This window comes from Anomaloglossus baeobatrachus, unplaced genomic scaffold (assembly GCF_048569485.1).
Source record: "Anomaloglossus baeobatrachus isolate aAnoBae1 unplaced genomic scaffold, aAnoBae1.hap1 Scaffold_4347, whole genome shotgun sequence".
Classification (NCBI taxonomy): Eukaryota; Metazoa; Chordata; class Amphibia; order Anura; family Aromobatidae; genus Anomaloglossus; species Anomaloglossus baeobatrachus.
The window spans coordinates 12,032-18,934 of NW_027443683.1; the positions used below are offsets into that span (position 1 = coordinate 12,032).

The window sequence follows — 6,903 nt, forward strand, 5'->3', positions numbered from 1 at the left end:
CCATCGTAGACCACTACTCGAGGTTCCTGGTGGTTGTCCCAGTTAAGGACTTAACCGGCCGCACCGCTGCTAAGGCTTTCCAGGCTTATTTCTGTTGACCGCATTGGTACCCGGAGAGGGTGCTTACCGACCAGGGTCCGGCCTTTGAAGCAGAGGTATTCCAGGAATTCTGCCAGTTGTACGGCTGCAAGAAAATCCGGACCACGCCTTACCACGCCCAAACCAATGGCATTTGTGAAAAGATGAACCACTTGGTCCTGGGCCTCCTCAAGACGTTACCACTGGAAGAGCGGAACCTGTGGCTGGAGAAGCTACCTGACCTGGTCGATATGTACAACAACATCCCTTCCAGCTCTACGAAATGCACTCCAGCATACCTGATGAGAGCTCGTCCCGGCCGGCTACCAGTGGATCTGGAAATGGGCTTGGAAGCTTCAGAAGCACTCCTGTCGACAGCTGAATGGGACACTCGGCGGAGGACACAGTACCGACAGGTCCAGGAGTATGTTGAAAAGAACCTGTGCCGGAGTCGGGGACAACAGGAGCAGTGCTTCAACAAGAAGGCGCCTGCCGGTTCCTTCCAACCTGGGGATGTAGTGCTGAAGCGGAAAAGAAGGGCCCACAAGCTGGATGATCAATGGGAAAAAACCCCGTATGTAGTCCAGCCCACAGGATGGGAGAATGGGAAGGCCTACCAGATCAGCCGTGACCAGGGGGGGACTTTGGCCACGGTTTCCCGAGACCACCTGAAGAAGTGCCCACCAGCATTGAGAGTAGCGGATGAGGCTCCAGTTCCCAGTCCAGTGGAGAAGGAAAAAGAGGTAATCCACACCATGATGGGTGATTTTCCAGCAGACTGGCCTACACAGAACGGTGCGGTGATCCTTCCAGTGATACTGTTCCCACAACCCGTGGATGAAGAAATGATGGAAACGGTTAACCGCGAGCCAGTGCCCAGGGATGTACCTGTACCCAGCTCCCCTACGCCTCCGCCTGCCCCACATGATAGCAGGGAGGAGGAACTGACTGTTCCCTCTGCCCCACTGCCTGTCACCACTGACACCGGACCCCGAAGGTCCACTCGCCCCAACCTAGGTAGACCCCCACTTAGGTACAGGGAAACTACTCTTTAAAAGGGGGGGGCTTTATGTGTTGAGTGTACCAGTTTGAAAGTTTTAAATGATAAGTAAAGATGATCAACCAAAGAAGTTTACCTGATTGAACCGTGATTAAACCGGCCGTTGCCGGCAACTGTTGTCCCCGTAGGGACTGTGCAACCATTGCGTAAGGAACTGCTTATGGACAAGCCCGAGAACTTGCAGGGCAACCACAAACTTAGTGCAATGTAAATAAAAATGTTTGTTGGCTTGACACCGTTACCGCCTCCGGAGAGGCTGATTTGGGAGGATGGGCCTGGAGGAAAGGGATGGCCTAGGCCCGCCACTATCGTAACCGGTGGCGATCCTCCGGGGGTTCAGGGGTCCCCTTGGACGTGGGCCCCCTGAAAGAGACAGAACCCGCTCGGGCAACTTGGTGCTGGACTGGGGTCAAGGGGTGCTGCCCGCTTCTTAGGGGCAGCATCAGGGCCAGGTTGTTTGGGTGGGAGAAGAGCGGAAGCTGTACCGTTGTAAAATGTTTATGATGCTTTTACATGTTTTACCGTTTTATTCTTTTTCAGTTGTGAAAATAAAACCGGTGATGGACGGGCAGCCCGCGGACGGTCTGCATTTTACTATAGGGGAATGTGGCACCCTGGACAAGCCAGGTCGTCACAGGTACTACACCAACACACTCTACACTCCGGCTAGGCACACCGAAGCTAAACACAAATCCTAGTTGCCTTCCTCCAGGGGCTGATGTCCACACCAGGGGGTGGGCCAGGCGGTTGATCCCACCCACCGAGGAGTTCACAGTCCTGGAGGCGGGAAAAGGAGTCAGATTAGAGATCAGTTTTGGAGTTAGAGAAGTGAAGAGGAGAGGAGACTGACCGTGTCCGGGTGTGTGGCCCGGGCACTCAGCAAGGTTGGCAGACGGTGGTGACCTTCTGCAGGAGAGGCTGATTGGAGTGAACCGTACGGACCGGGGATGGGCGGTGGCCCGCCGGTACCAGATCGGGGAGTGAAGAGAAGCCAGCACCATCCGGCAGGGCCTACGGACCCCGACCAGGCTAGGAGTCGCCGTAAAACCGGTCAAATCCGTTAGCGACAGGAACCTCCAGGGTTTCCCAGCAGTCAAGACCCGATTGAAGGCAACAGCTCACACCGTAGAGGGAAGCACAGTCACCGCCAAGGCTACAGTTCCCAGGGCCAGAGCCTGCGGGCAAAAGGGGCTCCCTCAGCATCCATCCAAGCTGGGGAGCGGGTTACCGGTGGGGAGCCCGCTAGATTTTGGGGGAATAAAAGGGGTCCAACACCACATCCCCACAGGTGCACACCCACCCATCAAAGAGAGCTATAAGCCAATACCACCTTCACATTGCCAGTGTACCAAGGACATGTTGAGCAACATGAAGGCGGCTGGGGTTATCCGTGACAGTTGTAGCCTTTGGGCAGCTCTGTTGATCCTGTTAAAAAAGAAGGACGGCACCACTCCCCGTATTGAGGAATCGCTAGCTGCATTGAGAACTGCAAATTATTTTTCTACCCTTGATCTCACTAGTCACTATTGGCAAGTGTCCGTTGCTGAGGCAGACCGGGAGAAGACCGCCTTCGCCACCCCTATGGGTCTCTGCGAGTTCAAAAGCATGCCCTTCGAGCTGTGCAATGCGCCAGGAACCTTCCAGAGGCTGATGGAATGCTGCTTGGGACAAGATTTTAGGGTGTATAAAAAGGGAGATTAGATCCCGTGATCCCAACGTATTGTTACACCTCTATAAATCACTTGTAAGGCTACATCTGGAATATGGGAACCAGTTTTGGGCTCCACATTTTAAAAAGGACATTCAGAAGTTAGAGTCAGTTCAAAGGTGGGCAACTAGACTACTACAAGGAATGGAAGGCCTCCCATATGATGACAAGTTGAAAAAGTTATTAAGTGATTATTGGCTGCAATGGGGCTTTCTGGCTGGTGCCAGCCTCTCTTCTTAGCACACAGGAACCACAATCCCTACACCATGCTTCAATGGATTCTCTCATCCCAGCCCAGTAAAACTACATATTTTACACAGTCATAAGCAGCCAAAAGGGATCTATTCTATTCAATTGCAAATGATCTAGATAAGACTGAGAATAAGATACTGCACGGGACATAGCAGAGTTGGTCAAGTTGAGTGGAGATGAGTTTGCTATTTGGCACAGCTTTTTGCATCAATAAAGCAAGTAAAAGGTGTGAAAGATAAAAAAAGGGTGAAAGTGTGAAAAGTGAATTGGCCAAATTGAGGTGCATATAAAGTTTTTGCTTTCTTTCAATTCACTAATGGGGCTCATTTGAATCAGGTGAATTGAGTTCTGCTTTTGGAAACTGGGTTAAGAAGGGGTGCACCAGTCCTGGAGGTACTGCAATACCAGGTCAATGCGTGGAGTGGACAGAGCAAGATTTTTTCCATCTCCTTGTTCTAAAAATCCATTTAATATATGGTCCCCAGAGAGGGGACGTATCAGATATTAAACTGATAAGAACAGATTTAATTTTTTTTTTTTCTGTTTATCAGTAGGACTTCAAAATAACAAAGGTGATCGCCTCCCGTTGCCTGGGAACCGTCCAGGCACAAGAGGGCTATGTGTCACCAGAAGGCGCACACACTTCCTCAAGGCCGGCAGACGTGCAATCCCAGGCACCTTCCAGTACCGACCAAGGTAGCGTCCTCCGAAACTACACTTGATCTTAGCCAAAAGGCCGAGAAGCTATAACCCGAATTGGTTACGGCCTTGAGTGGCACCCTGGCCTATACCGGACACATCTTAGGGAGAGGGAGACAAACCCACGCCTACAGAAGACATTTTGTCACCCAAGCCAACCCTTGAAAAGGCTGTTTTGCAGAGCAAAAACAAGAAGAATGGTGCTTTTTGCAGCCGCCGCCCACTGCAATGAATCTGAATAACTCCTCCTTTTGGACACAAGCACCTCCCCTCCCCCTTGCAGTCTTTCCAATTCATGATACAAAAAGACGGACGGACAGGACAGGACAGGACAGGCTGCCTGACTTTCCGTCACTGCCACCCTTTGCCATCCTTGCCCGTAGAAAGCCCTTTCATCATCCCCAAACCCTAATCTTTTCCCTTCCCTTCCCAGATGCGTCTCACTCCCTTTCATTAGGAAGTGAGCGCAGCCTTTTCTCCGTTCTGCACATGCGCGACGTTAAACACAAATGCGCAGGCGTGCGTTCCATTACCCTCACTGCATTCCACTCCCATACAGGAAGTGGGCGCAGCTATTACTACGGTCGCACATAAAAGAACCCACGGCCACCACTGCACATAGCTGACTCCACCACAGGACACCCACTTCTACACCAACGCAGGTAAGACAGGATCGGCACCTCTATGCTCCCGTTACAATCAGGCTCAGTCACCATGTGATAACGCTCTCAACTCTTTAGTTGCAGGCTCCCCTTGCTTCACCTCCACTGGCTGTGCTGCCATTTCCTCTCCCACCTGGAAGGTATACTTTATTCCACTATTTTCCTGTTTCTCTCTTCCCCCTTTTCCCATAACCTACTTTTATCTGCATTTGTGGGGTATCTATATGCTATTTACATCATAGTTTTATTCATTAATATGGAAGGGAAGAGTGCCCATGAGAGTGTTGAACTGCGGAGAGCAAGAGATTAAGCTGCTCCGATTTGCCACCATTGATAAGCTGTTCTCAGTAGATACACATGCTATCCAAACAGCAGCATCCACCATTGCTTCAGCCCACCCATTCAGTGACAGCTCACCAAGTCAGCCAGAGGAGTGGTGTAAGGAATTACACGTAGGCACTGACTCCACACCTTCACATCACAAGAAGGGGGTCTACAGGCTAGTGCAAGAATACGAGCAAGTCTTCAGCAAACATCCGCTAGACTTTTGAAGAATAAAAGGGGTCAAACACTACATCCCCACAAGTGCACACCCACCCATCAAAGAGAGATATAAGCCAAAACTACCTGCACATTACCAGTGTACCAAGGACATGTTGAGCAACATGAAGGAGGCTGGGGTTATCCGTGACAGTTGTAGCCTCTGGGCAGCTCCGTTGGTCCTGTTAAAGAAGAAGGACAGCACCACTCCCCTGTATTGAGGAATAGCTAGCTGCATTGAGAACTGCAAATTATTTTTCTACCCTTGATCTCACTAGTCGCTATTGGCAAGTGTCCGTTGCTGAGGCAGACCGGGAGAAGACCGCCTTTGCCACCCCGATGGGTCTCTGCGAGTTCAAAAGCATGCCCTTCGAGCTGTGCAATTTGCCAGGAACCTTCCAGAGGCTGATGGAATGCTGCTTGGGACACCGAAACTTTGAAACGGTACTGCTATACCTTTATGATGTTATTGTTTATTCTAAAGCAAACAAGATTTTAGGGTGTATAAAAAGGGAGATTAGATCCGGTGATCCCAACGTATTGTTACCCCTCTATAAATCACTTGTAAGGCCACATCTGGAATATGGGGTAAAGTCCTGAGCAGGTTGATAACCATTGGTTTGAGCATGGTAGGGTGTAGTGCGCATCTTCCTGCATCGGTAAAAGCTGCAGAAGTCCTTGAAGATTTCCGCTTCAAAGGCTGTGCCTTGATCTGTGAGGACTCTCTCTGAGTAGCCATGAGGTCTGCATAAGTGTGCTTGGAAGACCTTCGCTGCAGTATGGGCCATTAGATCTTTGACTTGTACCACAACCATAAATCTCGAGTAGTTGTCTACCATCGTAAGTGCATACGTGAGCTCGCCTCGATATTCTGCAACAAAACTCCCTTTTTCGATTTCAGTTTCAGCAAACACTCCTCTTCCTGTAGAAAATTTTATCATTACCTAAGACAGTCATTCTAATGCATGACAATATTAAGGCAATTTAGTTAAAACTTGTTTTAACTCACCTTTAAGGGGATTGATGTATTTCATGGTCAATCCAGGTTTGTCAGTGATGGCACTGACATAATGTATGGCGTCTTTTTCGGGCGTTATCCTTTGCCTTTTCATTGTGAAAATCCAGTTGCCTATATCAAAGCAAATTCTACTACTTGTAAAGTATGCAGAAAATGAAATGTAGAACATATAACATCAACTGCTTAGGAACGCATCATAGGTTAGTACTTAAAAGGATATTGTCATGTTCTAGTCATAATGCAAGCTGGACATTTTTCATGTTACCCTGTAATCGCCGGCCTGTTCTAATGCTCACAAGCCAAGATATAGGCTCAGCTGCTAAGGCTTCCCTCTGCCTTCTGAATGAAACTTGAATATGTCTGGGTCACTGTGTATATAGCAGGTGCTCAGAAAAAATAAGAGTCAATTCAATAGAAATAGCTCTGGCACACTATAGTGATCAATAACGTAAGAAAAGAACTCTTGGAATGCTGAAAATTCTTTATTTGTGCAAAAGGATAATTCATCCAACGTTTCGACCTTGTTTTTAGGTCTTTATCAAGGATAAAGTTATCTAAGATCATAAAGGGTTACAAAACCATATAAACACGTAATTAGTACATAGTACAACATAACAGTACAATATATTGCTACTTGAGAGTACAATGGGTCAAATGACCATGATGCACATACAAAAAATTTTTCCAAAGCCATAGTGAAAACATTTGTACTGAGGAAAGAAAATTTCCACATGACCTATCTGGAGAAACATTCTGGATCAAACAACCAAAAATAGTCAAGCAGGTAAATACACACCTATATGGATAACAGGATGATATGTGTTCAATTGTATAGCGTCATTGCGATTAAGGTACAAATGGAAAACTTGCAATCCTATATAGTGAA

The 6,903-nt window shown here is 48.3% G+C and overlaps 1 pseudogene; it reads right to left on the bottom strand.

Moving 5' to 3' along the window:
- Positions 1–3,469: 3,469 nt before the first annotated feature.
- LOC142279523 (U2 spliceosomal RNA) lies at positions 3,470–3,675 on the bottom strand (annotated as a pseudogene).
- Positions 3,676–6,903: the final 3,228 nt, after the last annotated feature.